Below are 9777 nucleotides of genomic sequence, written 5' to 3' on the forward strand. Positions count from 1 at the left end.
AAACAGTGCCTTTATGAAATTCATGAACAAATGGTTGGAACTGGAAAATATCATCCTGAGTGAGGTAACACAATCACAGAAAAACACACATGATATGCACTCATTGATAAGTGGCTATTAGCCCAAATGCTTGAATTACCCTAGATGCCTAGAACAAATGAAACTCAAGAAGGTTGATCAAAATGTAGAATGCTTCACTCCTTCTTTAAAAAGGAACAAGAATACCCTTGGCAGGGAATAGAGGCAAAAATTAAAAGCGAACACAGAAGAACCCATTCAAGAATGCCCCATATGGCCCATGCATATACAGCCATCAATTAGACAAGATGGATGAAGCAAAGAAGTGCAGGCCGACAGGGGCGGATGTGATCTCTCCCTAGAGACACAGCCAGAATATAGCAAACACAGAGGAGTATGCCAGCAGCAAACCACTGAATTGAGAATAGGACCCCCGTTGAATGAATTAGAGAAAGAACTGGAAGAGCTTGAAGGGGCTTGAGACCCCATATGTACAACAATGCCAAGCAAACAGAGCTTCCAGGGACTAAGCCACTACCTAAAGACTATACATGGACTGACCCTGGACTCTGACCTCATAGGTAGCAATGAATATCCTAGTTAGAGCACCAGTGGAAGGGGAAGCCCTGGGTCCTGTTAAGACTGAACCCCAGATGAACTAGATTGTTGGGGGAGGCGGCAAGGGGGGGAGGATGGGAGGGAACACCCAAAGAAGGGGAGTGGGGAGGGATGTTTGCGGAAACCAGGAAAGGAATAACACTTGAAATGTATATAAGAAATACTCAAGTTAATAATAATAAAAAAAAAAAAAAAAAAAAAAAAAGAAAAAGAAAAAAAAAAGTAGTTGAGTAAGCCAGTAAAAAAAAAAATCTAAAAAGAAAAAATGTAAATAAGAAATACTCAAGTTAATAAAGATAAAAAAAACAAAACACACACACACAAACACAAAAAAATCTCATTCAGTTTATTATGAACATAGAACTGGTTCTAAATTGATTGATTTTATGAAAAATATTTGAGTGATTCAAACTTTTTACCTATCATGATAATAGTATTACTGTTAATACGATAGTTATTTTTTTAACAAAATATTACTAATTTTCCTTTCCAGGATAAATTCATAATTGAATGAATGGGTGGAAAGCACATTTGGAACTCCCAATTGCATATAGACTTTATCACTAACTAATGTAAACATTTTTATAATTACTATTTTCTGTCATGTTTTAATTTGTTTATAAATATTACTACATTAATACCCATTACATTCAGCTTGTATACTGAATTTATATAATTCAGCTATTGTGCAATCCCACACCACATCACAATTCTAAAGAGAATGTTTTCTGAGTTTTACTGCCATTCTCCAGTTCAACAGTTCCAGTCAATCTTTATAGACATTGTAAACCAGTTAATAGGATTGAAGCATTGTCTCCTTTGACAGATGTGGGAATAAGGCACGTATGTCCACTGGTAGCAACAAAGTATGAATTATACAAGATAAGATGCCTGTCTAGATGGTACAAGAACACACAGACACACAGCCTCTGTTCCTACTCTTAGCCCCACAAGAAGTCCAACCAACCTACCGTACTGTAAAATACATGCAGGGAGCCTGAGTCATGCCCAAGTAGGCTCCCTGGTTGAAAACGTGGGGAAAAATTATATATATATATATATATATATATATTTATTCACATTCCAACCACAGTCTCCCCTCCCTATGCCCTTCTAAGTCCCTCCTTCCATATCTAGACACCTCGTGTGTTTCATTTCAGAAAAGGGCAAGAATCCTGTGCATTTCAAAGAAAGTGCCATATCAAGTTGCAGTAAGATAAAACATCTCCTCTCATATTACATTTTCACAATGCAATCCAATAAGAGGTAAAGGTTCCCATAAGCAGGGAAAAGTGTCAGAGACATCATCTGCTCCCGCTCAGCCCCACAAGGAGACCAATCTACCATACTGTAACATACGTGCAGAGGGCTTAGGTGACGCCCAAGTGGGCTCTCTGATTATTGGCTCTCTTTGTGAGCCCCTATGAGCCCAGGGTAGTTGATTCTGTGGATGTTCTTGTGTTTTGACTCTTCTGGTTCCCACAATCCTTCTTTCTTCTCTTTTCTGGGATTCCCCTAGGTCCTTCTAATGTTTCGCTGTGAGTCTCCCACAACTGTTTCCATCAATTGCTGCATGAAGCCTCTCTGATAACAATGGGGCTAGGAACTGACCTATGAGTATAGCAGAATATCTTTAGGAATCATTTCATCTTTTTCCAATTATATTGTGTTCTATCATAGGTCTCTGGTCTATCCAGCTGGGATTTCTTGTTATCACCAAACATATGTGTGTAAATACAAAGCAGGGAAAGAGAGATGAAAATCAAGAAGCCATTTTTGTTGGCCTGGGAGAAATGGCAATCATATTTTTGAGGAAAAGTGTGAGGATATAAGGAAAAGTAGACATCTTAATGTTGTTGCAAATGGAGGGAGTCACTATGTAAAAGCCTCTGAGGTGAGAATATAGCTATGTTTAGAGATTTTTATAGAACTCTAAGGTAATTGATGAGGTTAGAGTAGGAAGGGAAAGAGTTAAGTCAAGTACTAAAAATATTGATGGCCCAGAAAACTCGGTGGTGCAGGAATTTTTGCTAAGACCAGGAATGAATTAAATCTTCAGGGGTAGGTCCTGCCCTCTTTGAAGACAAACTGTTGTGGAAGAAAAGTTGTCCATGAAAACCAGTTATGACCTGATGATAAGCATTCAGGAAATGGATACTCTCTCTGGGTCAGGATTTATCACACATATGAAGACAAATCATAGATTATGATTCTATAGTCAGACAAGTCAAATTAAAAAAAGGAAAAACAAGTGAAAGAAAAATATTTCATAGGCAATATTTTACAATAGATAGAAAATGAGTTTTGAAGAGTTATGGACAATAGGTCCCTGATAAAATAAATGCTACCATAAATAAAGCAAGAAGCTACTGGAAACTTTTAACAATAGAGTTGTGGTATTCTTTGCACAAAATACATCAAATAGACACATCTTTAAAACATTCACATTTGCATGTATTTGAAAAATATTACTATTCTTCAAATTTGAAAACAAAACATGCTGAACAATCAGTAACATTTAAAATATTTTATTAATATAGTAAGATCAAAATAAAGGTGATAAACTCACATTTTTTTTACAATTCAAATCAGACTGAGTTATCTCCCCCAATATCAAAGGTATTTATAATTCGATGACAAAATAATATGTGGCAGAAATTGGAAGAAATCCAAACAAAATACTTCCATGAACTGGTAGAAGGTACACCTTCCAGTTTCCTTAATGCCACAGCTGTCGATAACAGGGTTTTGTTGTTCTTTATGACAACTACATGTAAGAAAAATGAGTGTAGGTGTATAAGTTTGCTGATACATACATGTATATATTGTAATTAATATGGAATAATGTGATTTTTCTTGTTTTGCAAAATATCAGGGAAACCTTATTCATAACAAAATGATAATACAGGTTAGAAATGTGCAGTTAAAATTGTCATGAGAGCACATCATTAGTCTAAGGGTACAGAAAGGCCTTGAAATGAGTTTTAAGTCTGACTTCATTTTCCGATTTTCAAGAGATTAGCTTATCAGTTTCCAAAGATTTATAGTATTATACATCCATTGTCTTTGTGTTCATCAGGGATAACACTAGACTGTTGTTACCCAGAGTCTACTAGGCACTATTTTAATCTGTCATAGATATTTGTATTTTAGGAGTTGGTCTTGGAATGCACATTCTTGTCTCATTTATCTGCCGACACCAGACTTGACATCTGAAAGCTCTCTTTTAAGATTTGGTAGGCAACCTTTAAGAAGAAACACAGATGCTCCTGCCCAAATACCAGGATCTTGCCTGTTCCCAAGAAGCAGACAGGAAGCTTTGGTACTGGCTCCCAGATGTCCTCCTGCAAATCAGCTCTGCAGATTTTAAGGATGGGAGAGATTTACAGTTGTACATTTTTAACTTTCTAGTTCTTATGTTGCAGAAAGTTTGTAACTCTTGTGCAAAATTTAGTTCACTAAGCTTTTTGGTATACTCACCATTATCTAATTGGTTAAATTCAATTCTTACACCTCGCTCAACAAGGCTTCATATTTCCCTGTTGGTCCTTGAATCTGCTGTATATCCTATGACAACAGGATCTAAGATTTGAACAGGAACCTTTTCTAATAAATGTACCTTTTTAGTCATGTTAGATAACAACCATTTTCATTTAGATGGCTGTACAATTTCTGTGCTACATTTATACAATTCTCCCATGGCAAATGAAATGCCATGGGAGTGTGTGTGTGTGTGTGTGTGTGTGTGTGTGTGTGTGTGTGTGTGTGTGTGTATGTGTGTAAGTAGCATTATATAGTGCTTGACTTCCTGAGATTGGTATATTTCACTTAGTGCACTGTCTTTTTCATGCATGTTGATGCTTATTACAGACTTTCTTTCTTTTAGAATTCTAAATGATATATTTATCTCTCTACTGAATTAGCTGTTTTCCCATCTTAGCAATGATTGGGGTCCGCAACCATAATATGCAGGTTTCTAATGTCCCTTCATCCTTACACACACTTTTATTTTCATAATGCCCATGCTAGCTGATATAAGGTGTTCCACTTGAACTATCCTGATGACTAGTGATGTTGAGCACTTGCTGATTAGTAAGAATTTGAAGAAATACTTATTCAAATTCTCAGCCCTTTTTTTTTTACAATTTTAAACCCCTTTATTCTGCCAATTCAATAAAAGACATTTGAGTATTGTTCAGAATTGTTACATATTCATGTAATTTTCTACCAAATAATGCTTGATTTAAAGTGAAAAGTTAGGGCCATTGCCTTTTAAAAACTATTTCCAATTCCAGATATCATTTACTATCTGTGACAGCCAAAAATGTTTTTATAAATTATTTGAGAGTTTCATACAATGTCTGTCTTTTGATCATTTTCATTCTTCCCTCCAGCTCTTCCCATATCTTTCCTTGCTTCCCTAACTATCTAACTTGGTCTCACCCTCCACCATCAAATACAGTTTGTGTTATCTGCCTACTCTTGGGTATAAGGTCTGGTCTGAAGTATGGTTGCTGCCAGGTACTATACCACTGAAGAGAACCTCCTTTACTGTCACTAGGCAGCACTCAAATGTCAACAGCTCCTCAGCGAGGGTGAGGCTTTATGCCCACCCTATGCCCTCTTCTGGATTCTCTGCCCATTTTTAAATTGAGTTATTAGAAAACATTATATAATGAATTGTAGAACAGTGTATTTTGAAGATTATTCATTGTGTCATCAGGCAAAAGCTTTGTCAATATTTTCCCATTTCCAAGGTTATCTTATCATTCTGCCGCTTGCTCCCTTTTGTATGCCCAAGACTTACGATGAAAAAGAAAATTTCTTTAAAAGAGCTACGTTTATGGTGGGTCTTTTTATCTGTGTGTAGGTGTGTGTACTTGTGTGCAGATGCCCAGTGAATGCAGACAAGGTCAGATTCCCTGGGGCTAGAGTTACAGGTGCTTAGGTGCTGCCTGATAAAGATGGTCAGTGTGAACTTAGATCCTCTGGCAGAGCAGAGGGCACTCTTAATTGCTAGCTATCTGTCCAGCCCTGGGAAACTTCAGTCTGATTCCCTCTGACTTGTTAGTTATTCTTTTGTTGCTCTCACTCTGGTTTCATAGTCATAAAATATTTGTGCAGAATGAAATCATTAATCTTTCCACATGTTCCTTGTTGCTGAATCAAAGCCTGAAGTCCTATGTTTTCATTGATTTTAGTTATTTTTTGAGATGAGTCCAATTTCACTTTTGCATGTGAACATCCAGTGTTTCTACTATCATTTATTGAGAACACTATTCATTTTATCACATATTCTTGCTGTTCATAGACATGTATGTTAATTGTTTATACATGTGATTGATTCACATATTCTTTTCTATCCCATTTGTCATGTAGTACCATTGAAAGAATAAAAACTTAAAAAGAGAGAATTTGCTGACTTTCAAAGATATAACACATCCACAATAATTGAACAGAATGTGATTTACAAAGAGACAGAAATACACATTAATAAAATAGTGGTAGCTCAGAAATAAATTAAGAGGGCTCATATATGAAAGGTTTGGTTGTAGCAAAATACACTTACCTTGGAAGCCACAGATATTTAAAGTAGTGCACATTATAGTGCACTGGATATGTTTGGGGCATTGCTGTGAATCTGGGAGCTGAGATGGGAGGGACATGAGTTTCAATCCAGCCTGAGATGCATAAGGTCATGTTTTTGTTTCTTTGTTTATTATTATTATTATTATTATTATTATTATTACTACTACTACTACTACTACTACTACTACTATTTTTATTCATTTTACTTATTTACATTTCAAATGATATCCCCCTTAATGGTTACTCTTCCACAGACACGGCATCCTAGTCCCCCTCTACCCATCTCCTTCGCCACTATGAGGGTGCTCCTATACCCACTCGCCCACTCCCACCACACCCTTCTAGCATCCCCTATGCTGAGGCATCAAGTCTCAGAACCAAGGGTCTCACCTCCCATTGATGTCAATAAATAAAGTTAAAAAGAAAAGTTGGATTGAGAAACCATGGTTTTGAGCTTCTGAGTCTCAGAATGTATCTCGGGTTGGACAGGTCTGACAGTGGTAACATTTGTGGGTTTCTCAGAACATCAAGTATTCCTTAACTAGGGAGTGAGTAAAAACATATATATATTCCCTAAAGTCAATCAGCTGGGAAGTAATTGACATCAGATTCAAGCTAGAGCCTCAAAAGCCTTCAGTGTATGTAACTACTGTTAGTCGTTACGAAATGGTCAGAGAAATTGCTGTGATGAAACTCCAGTATGCTTTTATGAGGCAGTGTTTCACTCTTACTGTATGGTATTTTATGCAATTTCACACCGAATAGGAAAATAAAGTTTAATTACTTATCACTGTGAGGCATGCAGTCGGCATGTCTAAAATTCTCTGTGTAGTCATAGTAGCTCAAACCCACACTGTCTTGACACTTCTAAAAAGGAAACTCAGCATGATCTTATAAGCAGTGGCAGGAGTGTGTGCTTTTTCCTAGTCATGGTATTGGCTCCTCTGACTCTGCTTTACCCAGTACAAATGGGGTATGTGTTGACTGTGTGTGACTAATTAGACAAAGGCTTCCTACCAGAGGGAAATAAGTCAGGAGCTCCATGACACTTCTCAGACTCTAGCTACTGAATATTGATAAAAGATGCTCATTATGCAGATAACAATACAACACATTTTCCTTGAACATGGACATATGTGTTATCTAAGATTTCTTAAAGTAAATGTCAGGAAACCAGACAATAGGAAAGCAGCTTCAGTCACTAATCTGGGAAGCACTTCCTTCTCAATGTCTACACTTTTCCCATATGAATATATTCCTATATAATGAAGAAATTCACTAAAGAAGAAGTTAAAATGATGCTATACTTTACAGCATTCACATTATTTTGCAAGCTTTTTCAAATATCTGTATTACACACACATGTGGCATGTGCAGGCACTTACACGTACATATTCATACAAACATATATCACATGTATATAAAATGGGAAAATTAAGCCTCATTTCTGCTAACTTCAAAATAGTTACTCCATGTTAAATATGTAAGTACACAGTTTTAAGAAATATTTCCATGTATATGGAGTCATTTTTAGACAAGTATATGGATATTTAAATTATATAAGTATACTTATTTCTGTTTCCTGAGATAACATCCCCTATTCTCATCCTCAGCTCTGGAACAGAACACCCATGGGGGTCTTCACTACCTCCGCTGATAGCATTTCCAGGGGAACCCACAGGTCTTCCACTTCTAACCTCCTTCCCACAACTGGCAAAGCCTGCTCCTCCCAGAACAAGGAGGTTGAAGATGGACACACACCTACTGCTCCTAAAATCCAATCCCAGCAGTCTCATTCAAGCTCTGTAGCAGGAAACATGCTATGGTCGTTTTTTTCTCTGATTTCAAGGGCCTACATCTCTTACTTACCTTTCCCCAACTCATCTTAGCATTCATGCTTTCAATACCAGCAGGCATTTCCTATGAACATCCCAGCTGAGCAGTCCAGGAAAACAGGAAACACACAGTCAGCACACTTTCCAAAAACCCACAAAGGAAACCAAAACCAAGGAACATAACACCCACCCAACAAAGACAAATCAAATCCAGAAATTAGCACATGGACAAAAATTAATCCCAACCCCAGATGCCTAGACACCAGCATAAAAGTACAATCAATAACATCTAGGGAATATGCCTTTACTACAGCCCAGATATCCTACCACAGCACAACACAAATATTCTAACATAGAAGCATAAAGGAAAGACCCTGAAAACAATACGAAAATGATAGCGGTTCTAAATAGGAAAGGAGTAAATCTCTTAAAGAAATCCAGGAATATCAGTATGTGGCAGAGAGGAGAAAGGCTCTGTCTACACTCAAGGTTCTGACTTATGAATTTCTAAATGACTAGCAGCCTATCATTCTCTGAGAAAGGTGAGCCTGATATGACTATAATTCCAGTGCCAGACAGTCTAAAATCGGCTCGCAGTGAGGGAGAAAGCTAGAGAACCCTGGTACAGATGAGGGTGCTTGCAGCTAACCATCAGACTGAGCGTCGGAACCCCAATAGAGGAGTTAGAGAAAAGACTGAGGGAGCAAGGGGTTAGCATCACCATAGGAAGAACAACAGTATCAACCAACCAGACCCCACAGAGTTCCGGGGACTAAACTACCAACCATATAGAGGGACCCATGGCTCCAGCCACATATGTAGCAGAGGATGGCATTGCCTGACATCAAAAGCAGGAGAAGCCCTTAGTCCTATGAAGGATCTTTTCTCCAGTGTAGGGTAATGCCAGGGTGTTGAGTTGGGAGTGGGTGGATGGGAGTGGGACCATCTTTAAAGAAGTAAGGGGAGGGGGAAAGGGAATGAATGAAGAGGGAATGGTATTACATTTGAAAGATAATGGCATAAAATATCCAATAAAAATAGAAAATTAAAATTAAAAAATGTAAAAATATAAACTATCCAATTAATTTTTTTAAAAAATTTAAAAGCTACAAGGGAAAAAGACCAAGTACCATATGTAGGCAGACTTACTAGAAGTAGATCTGACTTCTTAATGGAGTCTCTAAAACCAGAAAGGCCTGGCCAGGTGTGCTGCAGGCTCTAAGAAACCACAGATGCCAGCCCAGACTATTATACCCAACTAAAGTTTCCAGCACCATAGATAGAAAAAAGAAGATACTTCACGACAAAACAAATTTGAACAATATCTATTTATAAATGCAAGCCTATATAAGGTGCTAGAAGAAAACTTCAACCTAAGGAGATTAACTATATCTATAAAATCCAAGCAATAACTAATTTCCAATGATCAAAATCAAATGAAGGGAAGCACACACACTCATACATTTATTCTCACACTTATACATACCACCAACAACACCAAGAACAGCAAATTATCAGGGATCAACAATCACTGATCGTTAATACTTCTCAACATCATTGGTCTCAGTTTACCAAATAAAAGATATAGCCTAAAATAATGGATATGAAAACTGGATTCTCTCTTTTGCTGCATCTAAGAATAACACTTCAACATCAAGAGTAGAGATTGCTCAGGATAAAGGGTTGGAAAACTATGTTGAAGGAAAATACACTTAAG

At 37.3% G+C, this 9777-nt stretch overlaps 1 pseudogene; it reads left to right on the forward strand.

The window, feature by feature from the left end:
• The first annotated feature begins 8483 nt into the window (after positions 1-8483).
• LOC116899893 lies at positions 8484-8591 on the forward strand (annotated as a pseudogene).
• The last annotated feature ends 1186 nt before the right edge of the window (positions 8592-9777 follow it).

Source organism: Rattus rattus, chromosome 4 (genome assembly GCF_011064425.1).
Source record: "Rattus rattus isolate New Zealand chromosome 4, Rrattus_CSIRO_v1, whole genome shotgun sequence".
Classification (NCBI taxonomy): domain Eukaryota; kingdom Metazoa; phylum Chordata; class Mammalia; order Rodentia; family Muridae; genus Rattus; species Rattus rattus.